Source organism: Bos mutus, chromosome 11, assembly GCF_027580195.1.
Source record: "Bos mutus isolate GX-2022 chromosome 11, NWIPB_WYAK_1.1, whole genome shotgun sequence".
In the NCBI taxonomy this organism is placed as follows: domain Eukaryota; kingdom Metazoa; phylum Chordata; class Mammalia; order Artiodactyla; family Bovidae; genus Bos; species Bos mutus.
Window position 1 is genome coordinate 15,455,126 of NC_091627.1, and position 19,541 is coordinate 15,474,666.

Here is a 19,541-nt window from a genome sequence, read left to right on the forward strand (position 1 = left end):
TTAGAATTATTATTTTTTTGGCCTTCTTTCTATAAATACACAACTGCTAAAGAGGTAGATGCTAAAATGACAGCCATGCCAATTAATCTAAAGGTAAATGTGTGTGTATACTCACACATACGTATGTATGTGCATATGAGAGAAAGAGAGAGGGAGAAAGAGTAAGAATTTTTCCAATATTCTTCACGACTGAAGGATATAACGTTTATAAATGAACTTTCCAATTTTAAACGTACCCAGAAGTTGATAAGCAGTGCAAGATACTGAGTCTGCAGTTCTAGTACATCATGTTCTAAGTGCAAAGGATTTCAATCAGATCCGGGATATTTTCTATTAAAATTGTTCCTGAGGTAAATGCCATTTCTTCATTTTTTCTTTCTTTGCATACTGATACTACATGTAAAGGGTAGATATAATTTCCTTTTGACACACACATGTGTCCTAGAAGTATATTATCTTTTTTCCTATTCTTTAAAATTATAATTATTTGTGAAGATCACAGGGCTTCTCTGGTGGCTCAGACAGTAAAGAATCTGCCTGCAGTGCAGGAGATCTGGGTTCAGTCCCTGGGTTGGAAAGATCCCCTGGGGAAGGGAATGGCTACTCACTCCAGTACTCTTACCAGGATAAGTCTGTGGACAGAGGAGCCTTGTGGGCTGCTCATGGGGTTTCAGAGAGTTGGACACAACTGAGTGACAAACATTTCACTTCATGAAGATCACAAAGGGGGAAAAAAATCCCATAAAATTAGTCGTTTGGAAATAGATCTAATAGAGAGAAACTATCTCCCAGAATAGAATATACGTCCTGCCAATCACAGTGGTAAATGCACAAACCCCAAATTACTTGCATTCAGGTCTTAACAAAACTCATTATTTCAGCAGTCTGAAAAGTCCACTAACTCTGGATTATTTCAAGAGTAATTGCCCAGAAAAAGAGGCAAGGAAAAAAAGCATCAGTAACTTGCTCATCCCTTTATTTTTCACTTGTGTGTGTCAAAGACAACTTGTGTCTATCAATAGTATAATACTGACATATATTCATGACATGTAGTAACCATTTTATTTCTCATTCGGATGCAGGGTTACAGAGGACAATCTCAGAATGCATCATTCTATGGCAGGAGCCTTCACTGTGGTGGGTGTTAGTAAATATCACACCTCGTCTCTTATTTTTCTACACTTGTGTGTCCCACTTAGGCACCTGGACTAGAGAAGAGCAATGCCCAGTGGGATCTGTCAAGAGACCACTTTAATAAATAGAGGCCTGTGGAATGCATTAGGAGGGTCATCAGACAAGTGTATACTTATTTTCACATTTTAATGGCTTACCTTGATTCTTCCTATAGTTCCTTTGGAATTGAATTCCAGAACAGAAAGAAATGGGTTTTCCAAATGTCTCTGTTCTGTTCTCCCAGGCTAACAATGGAAGGATATACATATTTTGAGTTACACCATTTTCTCCACTGGCTGGAAGACCTTGTTGAATGTATAAAATAAATGTATGGTTAAGTCACGGTGGCTGCATTGGTTTAAATCAAATTTCATTTTAAAAGAATGTCCTGAAAGGAGAATATATAGATCAAGTTGTTGCCTCCTCATATTTAAAGTAGCTGAGTTATAGACCTCAAATAGCATTTTGATGGGAACTTAGATATGTCCTACCACCTAGAAGCCCCTCTGGGTGCTTCAGTGATGTACAGGGCCTGAGGATGTCCAGAAAGTCTGGATACATGTGCTTTCAAGCAAACAGATTGCTGTTTTACCAGGTGTTGTTATTAATGCAGAATCTAAATATATGCTTGTCAGGTGAGACAGTCTGGAATCATTCAGAGGGACTATGATCCTGTATAGGAGTGCTTCTCAGATTTTACTATAAATGCAGAACACCTGGGATCCTTGTTAAGCTGTGAATTCTCATTCATTGGGTCTGGCATGTGGACCAAGAGTTTACATTTCGAGCAAGTGCTTAGCTGATGTTAATATTCCTGGTCAACTGCAACACTTTGAGAAGCAAGAATCTAAAATAATACAAAGGTTTTCAATAGTACTTCATCTATGAAATACAGTGTCCATAGGATTAACAAAGTGTACACTAAAGAATTTTGTTAACTCCCAGTGAGTGAAATGAATGCATATCTACAGGATTTGTTGTAAAGTTTATCATGACAAGTTTTGTTTTTTTTTTCCAATAATGCTGTCATAAAAACAATTTTCTTTGGAGGAAAAAAAAAAGACTTCTTAAATACACAGAAATATATCAGAATTTTAGAAAGACATTCAAAATTTTCATTTAAGCTAAAAAACAGAAATGATAAAATATCCACAATTTTATACAATGCCTTAGCCATTGTCAATAATAACATGGCACTATTCTCATAAACAACTGAAAATGTCCCACTGGGAAAGAAATATCTGGTATGGGGATTATGGTGCTATAGAAACAATGAGAAAATTGGACGAAATATATAAAAAGACTTGTTTTTAGATATTGGACTACATGCAGTGCTAGACTGTAATTCCTGAGATAAGGGAAATTAATGATGGGATACAAACAATTGTCCCAGTGTTCTGCCTGCAGGAGATTTCTGGGCAGGGCTTCAGGAATGAGAAGTCCCAGCAGAGACACATCATCTTACTAATACAAAATTAGGACATCAGTGAGGCTGTGGAAATTGAAATTTGCATGGCAAATATCAAAGAGAACCGAGCTACATAGAGGGAAAAATAAAAAGACTCCATACATTTGTACAACATTCTGGGGAAAACTGAAGGCAGGAGAAGGAGATGAGAGAGGATGAGATGTTTGGATGGCACCATTGACTCAATGGAAACAAGTTTGAGCAAGCTCCGGGAGATGGTGAAGAACAGAGAAGCCTGGCGTGATGCAGTCCATGGGATCACAAAGAATCAAATGGTGTCTTGGATCGAATACTGTCCTGCTCATATATAGAGTTGGCTTCTCTGGTGGCTCAGATGGTAAAGAATTTACCTGCAATGCAGGAGATCCGGGTTCAATCCCTGGGTTGGGAAAATCCCCTGAAGGAGGGGATGGCAACCCACTCCAGTATTCTTGCTGGGAGAATCCCCATGGACAGAGAAGCCTGGCAGACTATAGTCCATGGGGTCACAGAGTAGGACATAACTGAGCGACTAGGCACGTATATACAGTAAAGCTTCACAAGGCCAAAGGGCCACTGCTGAACGGCTGTGGGGGGAGATGTTCAATTTTGTTACATCTATATGCAGAGATTGTATTAAATACCCAAAGTAGTCAGTAGATATTCCAGAATGTTGGAAGACCTTCTCTAACAGACCTTAAGAAAAAATGGAAAGGATTACATTGATCTGAAAATAACATCTAAACAAACTTTAAATCTTTAAAGAGGACAATTAAATTCAAACATTCAACCATTTTACATTCAAAATCTCAGGAAAAAAAAAACAAAAAGTTAAAAAAAAAATCAAAATAAAAAGTCATCAGAATGTAACCCATATCTTGCAGAAAAATGAGTCAGTAAAGTCGAACACAACAATGAAAGAGATGATGGAATTAGCAACCAATGGCTTTAAACCAGCTAGTAAATAAGTTAATTAATTTTTAGAAAGTAAACATAATGAGGGATAAAATGAAGGATAAAAAATGCATGGCACTTTTAGAACTGAAAAGTGTAATATTTAAAAGGAAAAATAAAACCAATAAAATTAGTTGAAGAATAGACACTATAGAAGAAATAATTGGTAAACTTGAAAACACTGCAATAGAAGTTAGCCAAATTGAAACAGTTTTAAAAAATGGCTGAAAAATCAAAAAACGAAAAAACCTATATGACTAGTAGAACACTATAAAAAGGGTCAATCATTTAATTGTCACATAAAATGAAGAAAAAAAGAAGAACATGGCACAAAAAAATTTTGAAGAAATAAGGAATGGATAAGTTTTTTACAAATTTCATGAAAATTCTCAACTCATAGATTCAAGAAAAAACTCCAAAGAAGCACAAAGAAAGCACCAGGAAGGTATATGATGCTCAGATTGATAAAAATCAGTACTAAAGAGATGATATTTAAGACTGCCTGAAGGAGAAAAAAATATATATACAGATTGTTTATACAAAGTGTATTGCATTTATATACAGGTGGAAAACTATAAGAATAGCCGTATAGTTTTATCAAAAGCAAAGCAAAGAATAAGAAACTTGAATATAGTTTTGAGTGCTAAAAGAGGATTGTCAAGTAGAATTCTACATGGAGTGATAGTATCTTTCGAAATTAAAAGTACAATCATTTTCTCATTGATTCAAATGTGAGAAAACTTGTCATCAGTAGATCTTCACTTCAGGAAGTATTAAAGAAAAGTTTTTCAGTAAATAATAAAATGAAATAAAGGATACTCAAAAGACACACAGATGCACATTTAAGGATAAAGAACACAATAACTGGGAAAAAAAAGGTGTACAGATGGATGTAAATATATTTCCATATAAAAATATAAAATGATTTCTTTTTCAGATTTTAGTTAAAAATAAATAATGCAAATCTTCACCTTAAGAGATCTGGAATGATTATTCCAGGTCAGAGCAAATAACTTTCAGAATAGAGATATCTGCAAAGATAACTATTTACATTTTGTAATATGAAATGATTAATAAATCAAGAGCACATTGGAATTCTAAATACATGGAAAAAATAACACATAAAGAAAACATATGAAGTAAAACTCATAGACGTGAAAGAAATATAGAGAAAAATCACCATTACAATAGAAGATTTCAGTATTTCTCTCTCAGTGATTTATAGGACAAATAGATTTTTAAAAATTCTTAAAGAGACTACAAAAAAGTCTAAGAGTCTACAAAAGACTTATAAAACACTATCAACCAGCTTTATTTAATTACTATTTATAGAACACTGAACCCCAGAACAGAAGAATATATATTTTTTTTTCAGCTATACATGGAAAATTTACTGACAGACTTCATAGAAGATCAGAAAAAAATTATTTCTAAATATATATATATATGTTGAAATCATAAAGAAAAAGCTCACTGATTTTAGTGGTATTATATAAAAAGTAATAACAAATAAATCTAGAAAAGTTTCAAATATTTGGAAAGTAAATACATACTGCTAGCTAACTCATGAGGTTAAAATAAATATTTAAAAATAGAAGATATTTTGAATTGATTAAGACTCCAGTGGAATTTCACAGTGGAGAAGGTAGTGAGATAAACTTGAGAACAATCAATCATAGAGTTCCAGTTCATGTATTTTAGAGCATTTGTTATGACTTGGGCTGTGGACAAGAATGAGGTCTAGAAAAGCAAACTTGGAAAAGTGATCTTGGGTGAGTTCAGAATGTTGAATTTAACAATGACAAATATAGGTTTATTCTGGAGGTGATCAGAATTATCGGTTTTAGAAAGGAAACATTTCATGGACTTTTGCAACTAATTTTCTGATATCAATAGGCACATTATTATACCTTGAATGACTAATCAATTTCCATATTAATGTTTTCCATATTTCGCCAATGATTGATATGTACATTAGTGTCCGATAGAGGACCAAATTGCGCTGGTGAAACACGGTAGAGGAAAGTCACAGACAAGCCTGCAGGGGTGTTTGTATCATAGACATTAACTGATATTAGACATGAAACAAGATAAGAATTCAGAAATCTTATCTATAAACTAAGGTAAAACGAATTGCTTGATTGGTAAATCCACTGAAGAAACATAAGATACATATCTCTTTTATATTAAAGGACCTTTGATTGAGTATACGTTATGATACACTTTCCATATAGTAATTGAACATTAATTCAGCACACCTTGTTTGCCAGACAAGATAGATGCCTGGCCCTCTCTTATAAGACTTAGCCTTAGTAGATTCACAGAAAGAGCTTCTCAACTTTTCAGGATTTATTACTATTATTTTCTCAGGTAAGAAGCATATTGTGTGCTGTTTAGTATATGAATAATGCTGAACTTCTTATTGACTTTCATTGTGTCTAAAATGTTACAAGGAATGAATTAGCATCAGGAGGATTATGCTGAGTGTTTATCCAGACTACAAATGTCTAATATCAAAAAGTTAAAATAAATAGAGCAGGCGCCATCGTTTCATTTCAGAGGTCAAGTGATGGAAAAAGTTCTTACCATAACTTTCTTCCAAAGATGACAAATATAACTCACCTTTCTCCTTAAATCAATGTGGAATCTCTCCATCCCATCACTGTTCTCTCTACCCTACTGAGAGGCAATTCAGTTATAAATAGTAGAGATAAAAATGTACAAAAAAAAAAAGCCTCTGCATTCACAGAATAAGTAAAATCATGGATAAATATATATTTTGAAACATCCCTGCCAACATAACCCTAATACATATTAAAGAATCTTATTTGCATATTGTCAGCATAGGAACACAGCTTATTAAATGGTTAAAACCTTGCTGATCTTTCTTTGAAACAAATGTAGAGCAGATATTATATTATTAAGCACATTAATTCTAGAAATAATCTGATTTGTATGTACTTGTGCCTTGCAATTCACTGACTACCTATTGCCCGAGGAAGCACATTCCTATAACAGGCTAACACTTGGGGGATTCTCTGCATGTTAGCAGTGCTGCTGCAACCAGAAACTGAGCAGTCACCATATTAGGGTCAGTACAGAATTTTTTTTTTCCATTCTATGTAATGTCCCTTCACAGTGTAATAGAAAAAACTCAGTATTTCAATGAACCTGATATTCTTGCCAAACTGACTCCTTTTTTTTTTTTTTTAATCAAATGGTGCTTAACTTTGTGGTTAAATTATAAGAAATATAGTCATTCAGCAGCAGAAAACACAAAAACTCTGCTAGGATATTTTGAGTTTGAAGTTCTTATTGGCTTCACTGTGACTTCCAAGAAGCTGACATATGAAGACACAGCAGAACAGGAGCGGTCAGCCAGCACACTCGTGGGCCTCTGTGCTGGAAGCAGCAGGGAGAACCCTCACCCTCTGCCTTCCTGCACCACGTGGCCTTCTCCACCCAGCTCACCACAGCGCAGCAAACCATGGCCTTTTTTAGATTCCACATGTGTCTGTTTGAATTATGTTTTTCTCTGGATAGATGCCCAGGAGTGGAATTGCTGGATCATATGGTAGTTCTGGGCTTCCTAGGTGGCTCAGTGATAAAACAAAACAAAACAAAACAAAAACTCACCTGTCAATGCAGGAGACACAAGAGATGAAGTTTTGATCCCTGGTTTGGAAAGACCCTTGGGTTGGGAAGATCCCCTGGTGAAGGAAATGGCAACCCACTCCAGTATGCTTGCCTGGGAAAATCTCCTGAACAGATGAGCTAGACAGGCTACAGTCCCTGGGGTGGCAAAGAGGCAGACAAGACTGAATGCACATGCATCCAGGCACAGTAGCTCTATTTTTAGTTTTTTAAAGGAACTTCCATACCGTTCTCCATAGTGGCTGCACCAGCCTATATTTCCACCTATTTACAAAAGAGAAATAGAGTCACAGAAGTGGGAAAGGAGGGGAGGGATAAATCGGGAGACTGGGATTGACATATACACACTACTCTATATAAAATAGATAACTATTAAGAACCTACTGTATAGCACAGGCAACTCTACTCAATACTTAGTAGTGGCCAAATGGGAATAGACTCTAAAAAGAGTGGATATATGATATGTATAACTGATTTACAGTTATATTCAGCAGTGCAGCAGAAGCTAATACAATATTACAAATCAACTCTAACTCCAATAAAAATTAATTTAAAAAATTGCCTTTAGTTCCCTCCCCTTTCATCCTGTTTTCCTCTCTGTGGTAACTGTCTACTTCAAACACAGTTTTCATTTCTCACCTTGCTGTTGGAATAACTAACGTCGAGCACCAATGACTCATAACATTAGATTTGGCCAGTGTGCTGCTGCTGCTAAGTCGCTTCAGTTGTGTCCGACTGTGTGACCCCATAGACGGCAGCCCACCAGGCTCCCCCGTCCCTGGGATTCTCCAGGCAAGAACACTGGAGTGGGTTGCCATTTCCTTCTCCAATGCGTGAAAGTGAGAATTGAAAGTGAAGTCGCTCAGTCGTGTCCAACCCTCAGCAACCCCATGGACTGCAGTCTACCAGGCTTCTCCATCCATGGGATTTTCCAGGCAAGAGTACTGGAGTGGGGCGCCATTTTGGCCAGTGTACATGTTCCTAAATCTTCAGGTTACTGAATCAGCTCTCAGAAACAGCTTGGATTCACCTCCTTCTGCACCAAAGTGCTTCCTCAAATCATTGAAATCTATGTTTCAGTTCCATACTACACTTAAGCATTTTGTTTATGTTATTAAATCATATTGACTTATAGATTATACTAAAGTCTTATGTCACAGTATAAATTTCTTCTAAATTATCAGTTATTAAATTTCAGGAAGCATAGATTGGATGACAAGTTATTTGGTCTTTTGTTACTGAATCTAAGTCTAACTGGCTAGCAAATAGATTGACTTGCTTTTAAACAGTCAGTCAATCAAATGGTCTTAAGTGTTCTGATGTGTAAAAGTGATGACTCACGTTAATTATGTCCCATTGAATTTGGTTTAAGAAAGTGCTGATGTATAAGTTCTCTCTGGTAAAGCCATGTAGAACACACATCTACTCAATGTCCAGTCATCAATTTCAGGAAGTATTAGTTCATTTCAGTAAAGTTCAGTTCAGTCTCTCAGTTGTGTCCGACTCTTTGTAACCCCATGGACTGCAGCACATGAGGCCTCCCTGTCCATCACCAACTCCCGGAGTTTTCTCAAACTCTTCTCCATTGAGTTGGTGATGCCATCCAACCATCTCATTCTCTGTCATCCCCTTCTTCTCCTGCCTTCAATCTTTTCCAGCATCAGGGTCTTTTCCAATGAGTCAGTTCTTCACATCAGATGACCAAAATATTGGAGCTTCAGACTCAGTCCTTCAATTAATATTGAGGACTAATTTCCTTTAGGATGGACTGGTTGGATCTCCTTGCAGTTCAAGGGACTTTCAAGAGTCTTCTCCAACACCAGAGTTCAAAAGCATCAATTCTTCGGTGCTTAACTTTATTTATAGTCCAACTCTCACATGCATACATGACTACTGAAAAAAACATAGCTTTGACTAGATGGACCTTTGTTGGCAAAGTAATGTCTTTGCTTTTAATATGCCATCTAGCTTGGTCATAACTTTTCTTCCAAGGAGCAAGCATCTTTTAACTTCATGGCTGCAATCACCATCTTCAGTGATTTTGGAGCCCCCCAAAATAAAGTCTGTCACTGTTTCCACTGTTTCCCCATCTGTTTCCCATGAAGTGATGGGACCAGATCCCATGATCTTAGTTTTCTGAATGTTGAGTTTTAAGCCAACTTTTTCACTCTCTTCTTTCACTTTCATCAAGAGGCTGTTTAGTTCTTCTTCACTTTTTGCCATAAGGGTGGTATCATCTGCATATCTGAGGTTATTGATATTTCTTCTGGCAATCTTAATTCCAGCTCATGTTTAACCAGCCCAGCATTTTGCATAATGTCCTCTGCATATAAGTTAAATAAGCAGGGTGACAATATACAGCCTTGACCTACTCCTTTCCCGACCTGGAACAAGTCAGTTGTTCCATGTCCAGTTCTAACTGTTGCTTCTTGATCTGCATACAGATTTCTCAGGAGGCATGTAAGGTGGTCTGGTATTCCCATCTCTTCAAGAATTTTCCACAGTTTATTGTGATCCACACAGTCAAAGGCTTTGGCATAGTCAATAAAACAGAAGTAGATGTTTTTCTTGAACTCTCTTGTTTTTTTGATGATCCAACGGATGTTGGCAATTTGATCTTTGGTTCCTCTGCCCTTTCTAAATCCAGCTTGAACCTCTGGAAGTCCACAGTTCATGTGCTGTTGAAGCCTGGCTTGGAGAATTTTGAGAATTACTTTGCTAATGTGTGAGATGAGTGCAATTGTGTGGTAGTTTGAGCATTCTTTGGCATTGCCTTTCTTTGGGATTGGAATGAAAACTGACCTTTTCCAGTCTTGTGGCCACTGCTGAACTTTCCAAATTTGCTGGCATATTGAGTGCAGCACTTTCACAGTATCATCTTTTAGGATTTGAAAGAGCTCAACTGGAATTCCATCACCTCCACTAGCTTTGTTGGTAGTGGTAGTTCCTAAGGCCAACTGACTTTGCATTCCAGGATGTCTGGCTCTAGGTAAGTGATCACACCATCATGATTATTTGGGTTACATAGATCCTTTTTGTATAGTTCTTTTGTGTATTCTTGCCACCTCTTCTTAATATCGTCTCCATTTGTTAGGTCCCTACAATTTCAGTCCTTTTTGAGCTCATCTTTGCATGAAATGTTCCTTTGGTATTTCTAATTTTCTTGAAGAGATCTCTAGTCTTTCCCATTCGATTGTTTTCCTCTATTTCTTTGCATTGATTGCTGAGGAAGCCTTTCTTATCTCTCCTTGCTATTCTTTGGAATTCTATAATCAAATGGGTATATCTTTCCTTTTCTCCTTTGCCTTTTGCTTCTCTCCTTTTCACAGTTATTTGTAAGGCCTCCTCAGACAACCATTTTGCCTTTTTGCATTTCTTTTTCTTGGGGATGGTCTTGATCCTTGCCTCTTGTACAATGTCATGAACCTCCGTACATGGTTCTTCAGGCACTCTGTCTATGAGATCTACTCCCTTGAATCTATTTATCACTTCCACAAGTGTATAATCATAAGGGATTTGACTTAAGTCATACCTGAATGGTCTAGTGTTTTTCCTTAATTTCTTCAATTTAAGTCTGAATTTGGCAATAAGGAATTCATGATGTGAGCCACAGTCAGCTTCTGGTCTTGTTTTTGCTGACTGTATAGAGCTTCTCCATTTTTGGCTTCAAAGAATATAATCAATCTGATCTCGGTATTGACCATCTGGTGATGTCCATATGTAGAGTCTTCTCTTGTGTTGTTGTAAAAGGGTGTTTGCTATAACCAATGTGTTCTCTTGGCAAAACTCTGTTAGCCTTTGCCCTGCTTCATTCTGTACTCCAAGGCCAAATTTCCTTGCTACTACAGGTATTTCTTGACTTCCTACTTTTGCATTCCAGTCCTCTGAATTATGAAAAGTCTTGTTTATGGATGTTAATACATGGATGATTTTTATTATTCTTCATACCAAACAGTGCAATATAGTGGGATAAAATAGTATAACATTTATCAAAAGACTGGATTTCTTTCATAAATTTTACCACAGTTTTTAATATAACTGTATTAATCTGAGTTGAATATGGAAATCAGAAACATTGCAGATATTCTTAGAAAAAAAGTGTTTTAAACCTAAATGATGTATTTACAGAATAATTGAGGAGGTTTGAGTAATTGATAAGCAATTGAGTAATTGAAAAGCAGAGACATTACTTTGCCAACAAAGGTCCATCTAGTCAAGACTATGGTTTTTCCAGTGGTCATGTATGGATGTGAGAGTTGGACTATAAAGAAAGCTAAGCACTGAAGAATTAATGCCTTTGAACTGTGTTGTTGGAGAAGACTCTTGAGGGTCCCTTGGACAGCAAGGAGATCCAACCAGTCCATTCTAAGGAGATCAGTCTTGAATATTCATTGGAAGGACTGATGCTGAGGCTGAAACTCCAATCCTTTGGCCATCTGATGTGAAGAGCTGACTCATTGGAAAAGACCCTGATGCTGGGAAAGATTGAAGTCAGGAGGAGAAGGGGACGACGGAGCATGAGATGGTTGGATGGCATCACAGATTCAATGGACAGGAGTTTGAGTAAACTCCAGGAGTTGGTGATGGACAAGGAGGCCTGGTGTGCTGCAGTCCATGGGGTCACATAGAGTTGGACACGACTGAGCGACTGAGCTGAGCTGAACTGAACTGAACTGAAATGAATAATTGATATTAGGGACTCAATGCTTGAAGGCTTGTTTTAAAAGTTACACAATACTGTCTGAGATTATTATCCTAGAACTCCTTGTGGAGGTTCAGGCTAAATGTTTGAGGGCAAAAGGCACATCCTTGAAGAGGTTTGCACTGGTACTTAACAAATATGAAGTCAGTGTCCCTCTCACCATAAATAATCTATCTCCACAAATGTCTATGGTTTCTTATATTTGTCTCTGGGTAATCTTTATTCCACTTCTGACACAATTCTACTTTGAGTTCTTGTGTGTGCGTGCTCAGTCGCTACTTGTGTCTAAGTCTTTGTGACCCAATGAGCTGCAGCCTGCCAGACTTTTCTGTCCAGCTAAATTATACACTTGATCACCATGGTCATGGCTCTTTCTACATAGATATTAAAAGGGAGAAGCAACCAAAGACATAATTATTACATATGTGTGTGGAACACAACAAACAAAAATGTATGTGTAGTGTAGGAGAAATAGTGCTCACTCAATGCAATGGTTCTTGTGTTCACACGTGCATTCAGCCTCTTTTAAGTCAGGTGGAGCCGTACTACTTCAGGGACTAGAGTTTGTAAGCTGCAGTGGTGAACTTCACTTCGAATCCAGGATTCACGATGCTGGTGTGAGTTCTCCATGCTCTTTCTTCGTTTCTTCTGGCTTCTAGAGGTCATGTGTTCCCAGTGCTTACACCTCTAGGAAGCCTGCCAGGCGGTTGTCCTGGAGAACTGCTGATCTGCACTGACCTTGGCATCAGCCAAATGATGTATTAAATCATAGAGATTTCCAGGAACTATTTTGTCCCAACCAAACCTGGACTTTCCTGACTAGGTCAATATTACAACTTTCGTATCTGCCATCAGGAGGTGTAGTTTTCTACCATTAGTATCCATTTTAATGTGCCTTTTGCCCTCAAACATTTAGCCTGAGCAGAATTCTTTACCTCATATGAGGGAGCAAAACTTCATTTCGATCTTTGTTGGGTTGATACTCTCCCATGAATTGTTACAATTATAAAGTACCAAGGAATGCAGAGAAGTACCCAGTCTTTTCCCTGGTTTCCAGATACAGACTTCCTTTTCTTCCTTATGTATTAGCAAACTAATCCACTTTGATATCCAGAATCAGTAATTCTAGAGAACTCAGTATTTCCTTTTAATCTCAAAATAATGAAATGACAGTTCCAACTTCTGGTTTAATAAGAAAGTTAACATGTCTCCTGGTGAACAGATTTTTCCCATGAGCATGAAGACCTCTAAACAAGCAGAGCATAAAGTCATGGAGAGGAGGTAGTGTTCACAAGTAGATTATTAGTCATAGTTGTGGAAGATTCTAGGTCCATTCCTGCACCTCAGTTCTGCATCCAGGAGGAAGAATAAGAGTAATACATTGGTCAACAGTTGACAGCACATTACATACCTTGTGGGCATCACCCCAGTGTTAATATGCTGTATCCAAACCAACGTCATCACTGAGTGTTCCCTAGTCCATTATTTCCTACGGCCATTTATATACGAGCAATGGAGAATGTGGTCAGCAGTGAATCTCGTGGCTTCCACACACGGCCTCCTAAAGTTTGCACTGAGATACATCACTTGATCAAGGCAGTATCATATGGGATAACTGGTGGTGAATGAGGCATTCAGAAAGTCCACAGCCAGTCGTGCTGTTTGATGTTCACCCCGGAAAGGAGTTCCCTCTTTCCCTTCCCTCAGACTTGTGGAGTCTATGACTGAGCTTTTCACACAGGCCAGCATGGTGTACAGGATGACTCACAAACTAGGCTCATTATTTCAATATCATATTCATAAAAGTCTTTCCACAATATCATATGTATGGGTTGAGCGAGAGATCTCAGTGTAGCAGAAGTGGACACAACTGGTCTAGAAATTGGTGAGAAGACGTGATGACTCAAATCTACTCATCTATTTTAGCCCAGAGGACTTATCCTCTGAGACTTCTGGGTAAATCATCCTCTTTGAAATAGAGAGGCTAGTCAAATGGCACTATTGCCATTCCCCTCTCATAACCTAAAGAAGATGAGTACTAATGCGCTGCCAAGAAAAATGACTGTCCACCACTTACTGACCTACTTCTTACTAACGTCGTGAAAGATGATTATCTGTGTCTTCTTGGGCCCAACATTCCTGGGTGGAGGGTGAATCCCACTTCCTTCTTAAAAAGTTCATGTTGTTCCCCCACATTTTCATTAAATGTGTGATTAAATTCATTAGTTTAATGAATTTATTAAATCTTCATTAAATCTTGAATCAGCCTTCTGAGACTCAGGGGAGGCTGAAGCAAAACCTCAGGGGTGGGGAGCTCATAGAGCCAAGAGGGTCAGAAAGGGTGCTGTTCGGTTTCATTAAGTGTGTTCAAATGTTCAGTTTCTCAAGTGTTTTCATTCAATGCACTTGACCCTGTGTTTGTGAAATCAACCTTCTATTCTCATGCCTCAACACCTCTACTCACTACATTTGTGAAATGGGAATATGGGAATTCCAGACAAATTGATCTCTAAGCTGCCATGGATGTTCCATGATATGTACTATAAGATAAAATATAAAAAGTGGAAATTACATGGGTTCTAAACAAAAATCTACCCCTTGATGTTCTTTGTTTAGGTAAGACTATTTCATTCATCCATTTAAAAGTTCATTCATCCATTATTTTCCACCTATTACATGTAATGAACTGCTGTTGTTGTTCACTTGCTACATCATGTTCGACTGTTTTGTGACCCCGTGGACTGTAGTCTGCCAGGCTCCTCTATGGGAATTCCCACACAAGAATACTGGAGCAGGTTGCCATTTCCTTCTCCAGGGGACCTTCCTGACCCAGGGATGGGACTTGCATGTCCTGCATTGGCAAACAGATTCATTACCACTGAGCCACCAGGGAAGCCTGTAATGAGCTATATGTATCAATAGTAGGTTACTTTACCAATTAGTTGTAGTTTGTACACTCTTTTGTTTAGACGACTGTCAAAATATATCTCAGAATTCAGTTAACCATATTTATGGCCGTAAAAGAATTTTAGGAAAAAATAATTCAATTTCAAGATAAATAAAACATCCAAGTGTTAAAGTGGATGCAAATCACCAAACACAGTTGATAGCACTTTCGATTGATAATATATATCAAGAGGGCTCAAAGGAAGTGAAGCAGAAAATAAAATTACTATTGTTGAATGATGCTGCTTTATATTAATGCAGGCTTCTTTACATCAAAATCCATATTAAAGAAATGCATTTTCCATGATTTTTTTTCAAGAATCTTCATACAACTGTTTGCCCTTTATTGAAATATAAATTTCTTTGATAAATGTTTATACAGTTTAGATTAAGTTGGCTATAGGATATTAGAAAGTATAAATTCACAATTTTGCACAATATCTAAAAATCAAATTCCCTCCCATTTCCTTCACCTTCCTCCTTCACCCCCATTGGTAAGAGATATTCAGTTCCATGTTACAGAAATTATTGCTCTTACATTCTTGCTCATCTCAAATGTACTGTTAAGAAACTCAACATTCAATAATGAGTTGCATGCGTAAGACCTGAAGACAAACAAGAATGTAGATGTATGTGCACATTATATTTAGATGGTCTAATTTCAGCAAAATCAAGGACTATTGTTTAGCTGGTATACACAAGGTGTTCAAAATAAAAAAAAATTAATTAATTAATTTTCATGAGCATTCCACATGCTATGTAATTCATACATAATTAATCTGTGAGACCCAAAAATCACTTAAAGAGAGATTTTGAGGATTTAAAGGATATATTTAGCTAACAATTCTATTGTAACTTAAAACTTAGGACTTTGTATAATCAAAATGCTCTGTGTTAGAATAAATTAGAGGCTTAACATTTCTTAAAGATAAAGGTCACCACCACCTTTTTTTCTATTATGTTCTTACATGATTAACGAACTAGTATTTTATTGTATTCCATGAAAATCATTTGATTTAGGAAATGTATCCTTAATGATGCTTAAAGTTTAGCATTTTTATTTTTCTTAAAGAGACGTTTTTATCCAATAATGCTTACTTATTTGATCAAGAAGTAGGATCAATATTTTCTACTTTTGAATCTGGGTAGACTTTTGTTGTTATCTTGATCAATAAAATATGGCAGAAATGATGATACATGATTCCTGAGACAAAAGCGTATAAGTTACAGATTCTTCCTGTCCCTTTCCTCTCCTGGCTCTTGCGCTAGGACAGCCCTAAGCCAAGGTATAGGAAGTTTAAATTATTCTATACCCCTCCATGCTGGAAAAATCGTGAGGATTGTACCACATGGAGATGGGAAGAGGTACCAAAGAGCTCCACCTGTTCCAGCATTGTGAGTCTTCTGGGCCAAGTCATCAGCTACACTGATGAAGTCTTCAAGATGACCGCTACAACATCAAGAGGTGTCACACCTGCATTCAAGACTAAGAGAAATTTGAACAATATTAACTGATATTTGTTGTCTTAAATCTCTAAGTTTTGGGGTGATTTATTATGCAATAATAGGTAGCCAGAACAAATTTTTAAAATATTCTTGTATTTACTTGCAATTTCCCTTCATGTGTATGTTTGTTTGTTTTCATTGAAATATAGTTGATTTATGATATGAGTTCAATCTCTGTGTTGGGAAACCCCCTGGAGGAGGTCATGGCAACCCACTCCAGTATTCTTGCCTGGAGAATCCCCCATGGACAGGCAGCCTAGTGGGTTACAGTCCATGGGGTGGCAAAGAGTCGGACATCACTAAAGCAACTGAACATGCACGCACATATTATTTCTCAGATTCTTCTTCATTATGGGTTAATAACAAGATACTGAATTTATTTCTCTGTGCTATACAGTAAGTCCTTGTTTCTTATATATTTAGGAAAGATTTTGATACCAGATATGGAATACTGCCATGGCAAAAATCGAAGAATATGGCTATTTCTTCAGGACTAAATGGCAGGCAGAAATAGGAAGAGGCTGCACACACTGTTAGGGCAATCTTGGTATCCTTCTAGGATGCTCTTGGTGATGATTTAAAAGAGGGTTAAAAAAAAAGATTTATTGGGAATTGGAAGAGAAGGAAACCTTGCTATTTAGCAGTGGAAAGTTTTGCAGTATTATGACCTGCTTTCAAATGGGAAACAAAAATATACATAATATATGTGTTTACATATCAGTATATATGTGTATCTTTCCTGAACGTAACTTGATGAAATTCTAATGGTAAGTGTGCACAGTAAATTTTATTGCATTTTACTGCCATCTCACATCAGTTGTGCAAAACAAATATGAATACATGTAACTCCTTGTAAGAGTAAGGAACTTGCCATACAGTTAGTATAGTTGAGCCAGGCCCTAAACTCAGATATATCTGACTTTGATGACTACGTCTTGAACATTATAATAGAAATTCTATATGAATCCAAAATATGTCTACTAGCTAAAATATTGGAAAAATAATATGTGAACTAAATATTAAGGATTAAAAGAATGATTCATAAAGACTGTACACATAAATTTTCTTTAAGATCTGTTGGAAATATTGTTCTTGCTTGTGTTCATCAAACAAGTAAATTCTATGGGATGTGCAAAGAGATGTCTCCCACAATTTACCAGGCCCAGAACCTAAAGCAAGAAGTGAAGTAAAGTGAAGTCGCTCAGTCATGTCCGACTCTTTGCAACCCCATGGACTGTAGCCCACCAGGCTCCTTGGTCCGTGGGATTTTCCAGTAATGAATACTGGAGTGGGTTGCTATTTCCTTCTCCAGGGGATCTTCCCAACCCAGGGATTGAACCCAGGTCTCCTGCATTGTAGGCAGACACTTTACCGTCTGAGCTACCAGGGAAGCCCATCTAAAGCAAGAAGTACCATGCAAATAGCATCTAGAAAATAGCCCAATCCCCTTCAGGGCTGTGAGGCCTGAGGCCTAAAGAAAACAATGGAAATGAAATTTCTTGGAAACATATGCATTAATAAAATCACACATTAATAAAATGCACTAGTAACATCAGGTGTTTCTACGAAACTCAGCTGCAGCTTCCAAATTGACTCATTTTTTAAAAAATACTGCTATATCTCATTTCTGCTTACACTTCCTCAAAGGTTTTGACCCCCAAACCTATTCACACACAGAAATGAAATAGCCATATTTTTCCTTGTTTTATTCCTTGTAGTTCTCCAAATCTCCACAACCTCAATATGTTGTTGTTGTTGTTCAGTCGTGTCCGACTCTTTGCAATCCCATGGACTGGAGCATGCCTGTCCTTCACTATCTTCTGGAGCTTGCTCAGACTCATATCCGTTGAGCCAGTGATGCCATCCAACCATCTCATCCTCTGTCTCACCCTTCTCCTGCCTTCAATCATTCTCAGCATCAGGGTCTTTTCTAATGAGTCAGCTCCTAGCATCAGATGGCTGAAGTATTGGAGTTTCAGCTTTAGCATCAATCCTTCCAATGAATATTCAGGACTGATTTCCTTTAGGATTGGCTTAATCTCCTTGATTAAACCTGACTGTTTTAATCTCCTTGCAGTCCAAGGGACTCTCAAGAGTCTTCTCCAAAACCAGTCTTCTTCAAAATCATCAGTTCTTTGGCTCTCAGCCTTCTTTATGGTCTAACTCTCACATCTGTACTTGACTACTAGAGAAACCATAACTTTGACTAGATGGACCTTTGTAGGCAAAGTAATGTCTCTGCTTTTTAATATGCTGTTTAGGCTTGCCATGGCTTTTCTTCCAAGGAGCAAGTGTCTTAATTTCATGGCTGCAGTCACCATCTGCAGTGATTCTGGAGCCCAAAAAATAAAGTCTGTCACTGTTTCTACCTTTTCCTCTTCAATTCACCATAAAGTGATGGGACCGGATGCCTTATGTTAGTAAACCCTCATTTCAGAAAATGCTGGCCAAATGTCTGAATATTGCTGTACTCTCCCAGTTACTGACTTCCCTGGTGGCTCAGAAGGCAAAGTGTCTGCATACAATGCAGGAGACCCACGTTCAATCCCTGGGTTGAGAAGATCTTCTGGAGAAGGAAGGGGCAACCCACTCCTGTATTCTTGCCTGGAAAATCCCATGGACGGAGGAGCCTGGTGGGATACAGTCCATGGGGTCGCAAAGAGTCAGACCTGACTGAATGACTTCACTCATTTCACTCCCAGTTAGACTACATTCAATCAAGAGGTGGCAGTAAGTTTGGAAAATAATGTAGGATGATTAGTAGAAAAGTGTTGTGGATTCATGGTAGTTCTTTTAGTGAATAATCTTGTAGAGCTCTGGTCCCCACTGTTAAGAGAAATGAAACAAAACTCAAATCACTAAATTTGCCAAGTGAAACCAAGATCGTTTGAGATTTGAGTAACTTGCTTTTTACTCTTACCCAGCCATTATGTTTTATTTTTCTTACCTTTCAATTTCTCCTCTCTTCACAAATCAGAAATCTCAAAATGCTGTTATAGTTTATTATCACTGTATCTGAGAAGAGCAACTGTTTAGCAAGTGCTGAAAATAACTCAAATATCTCTTGGTTTGACAAAACCCTTGAGGCATTTTTGCAACACCTTTGCTTTCTCAATTAAAAAAGATCTGTATTTTTAAGGAAAATTTAATGTTTCTGAA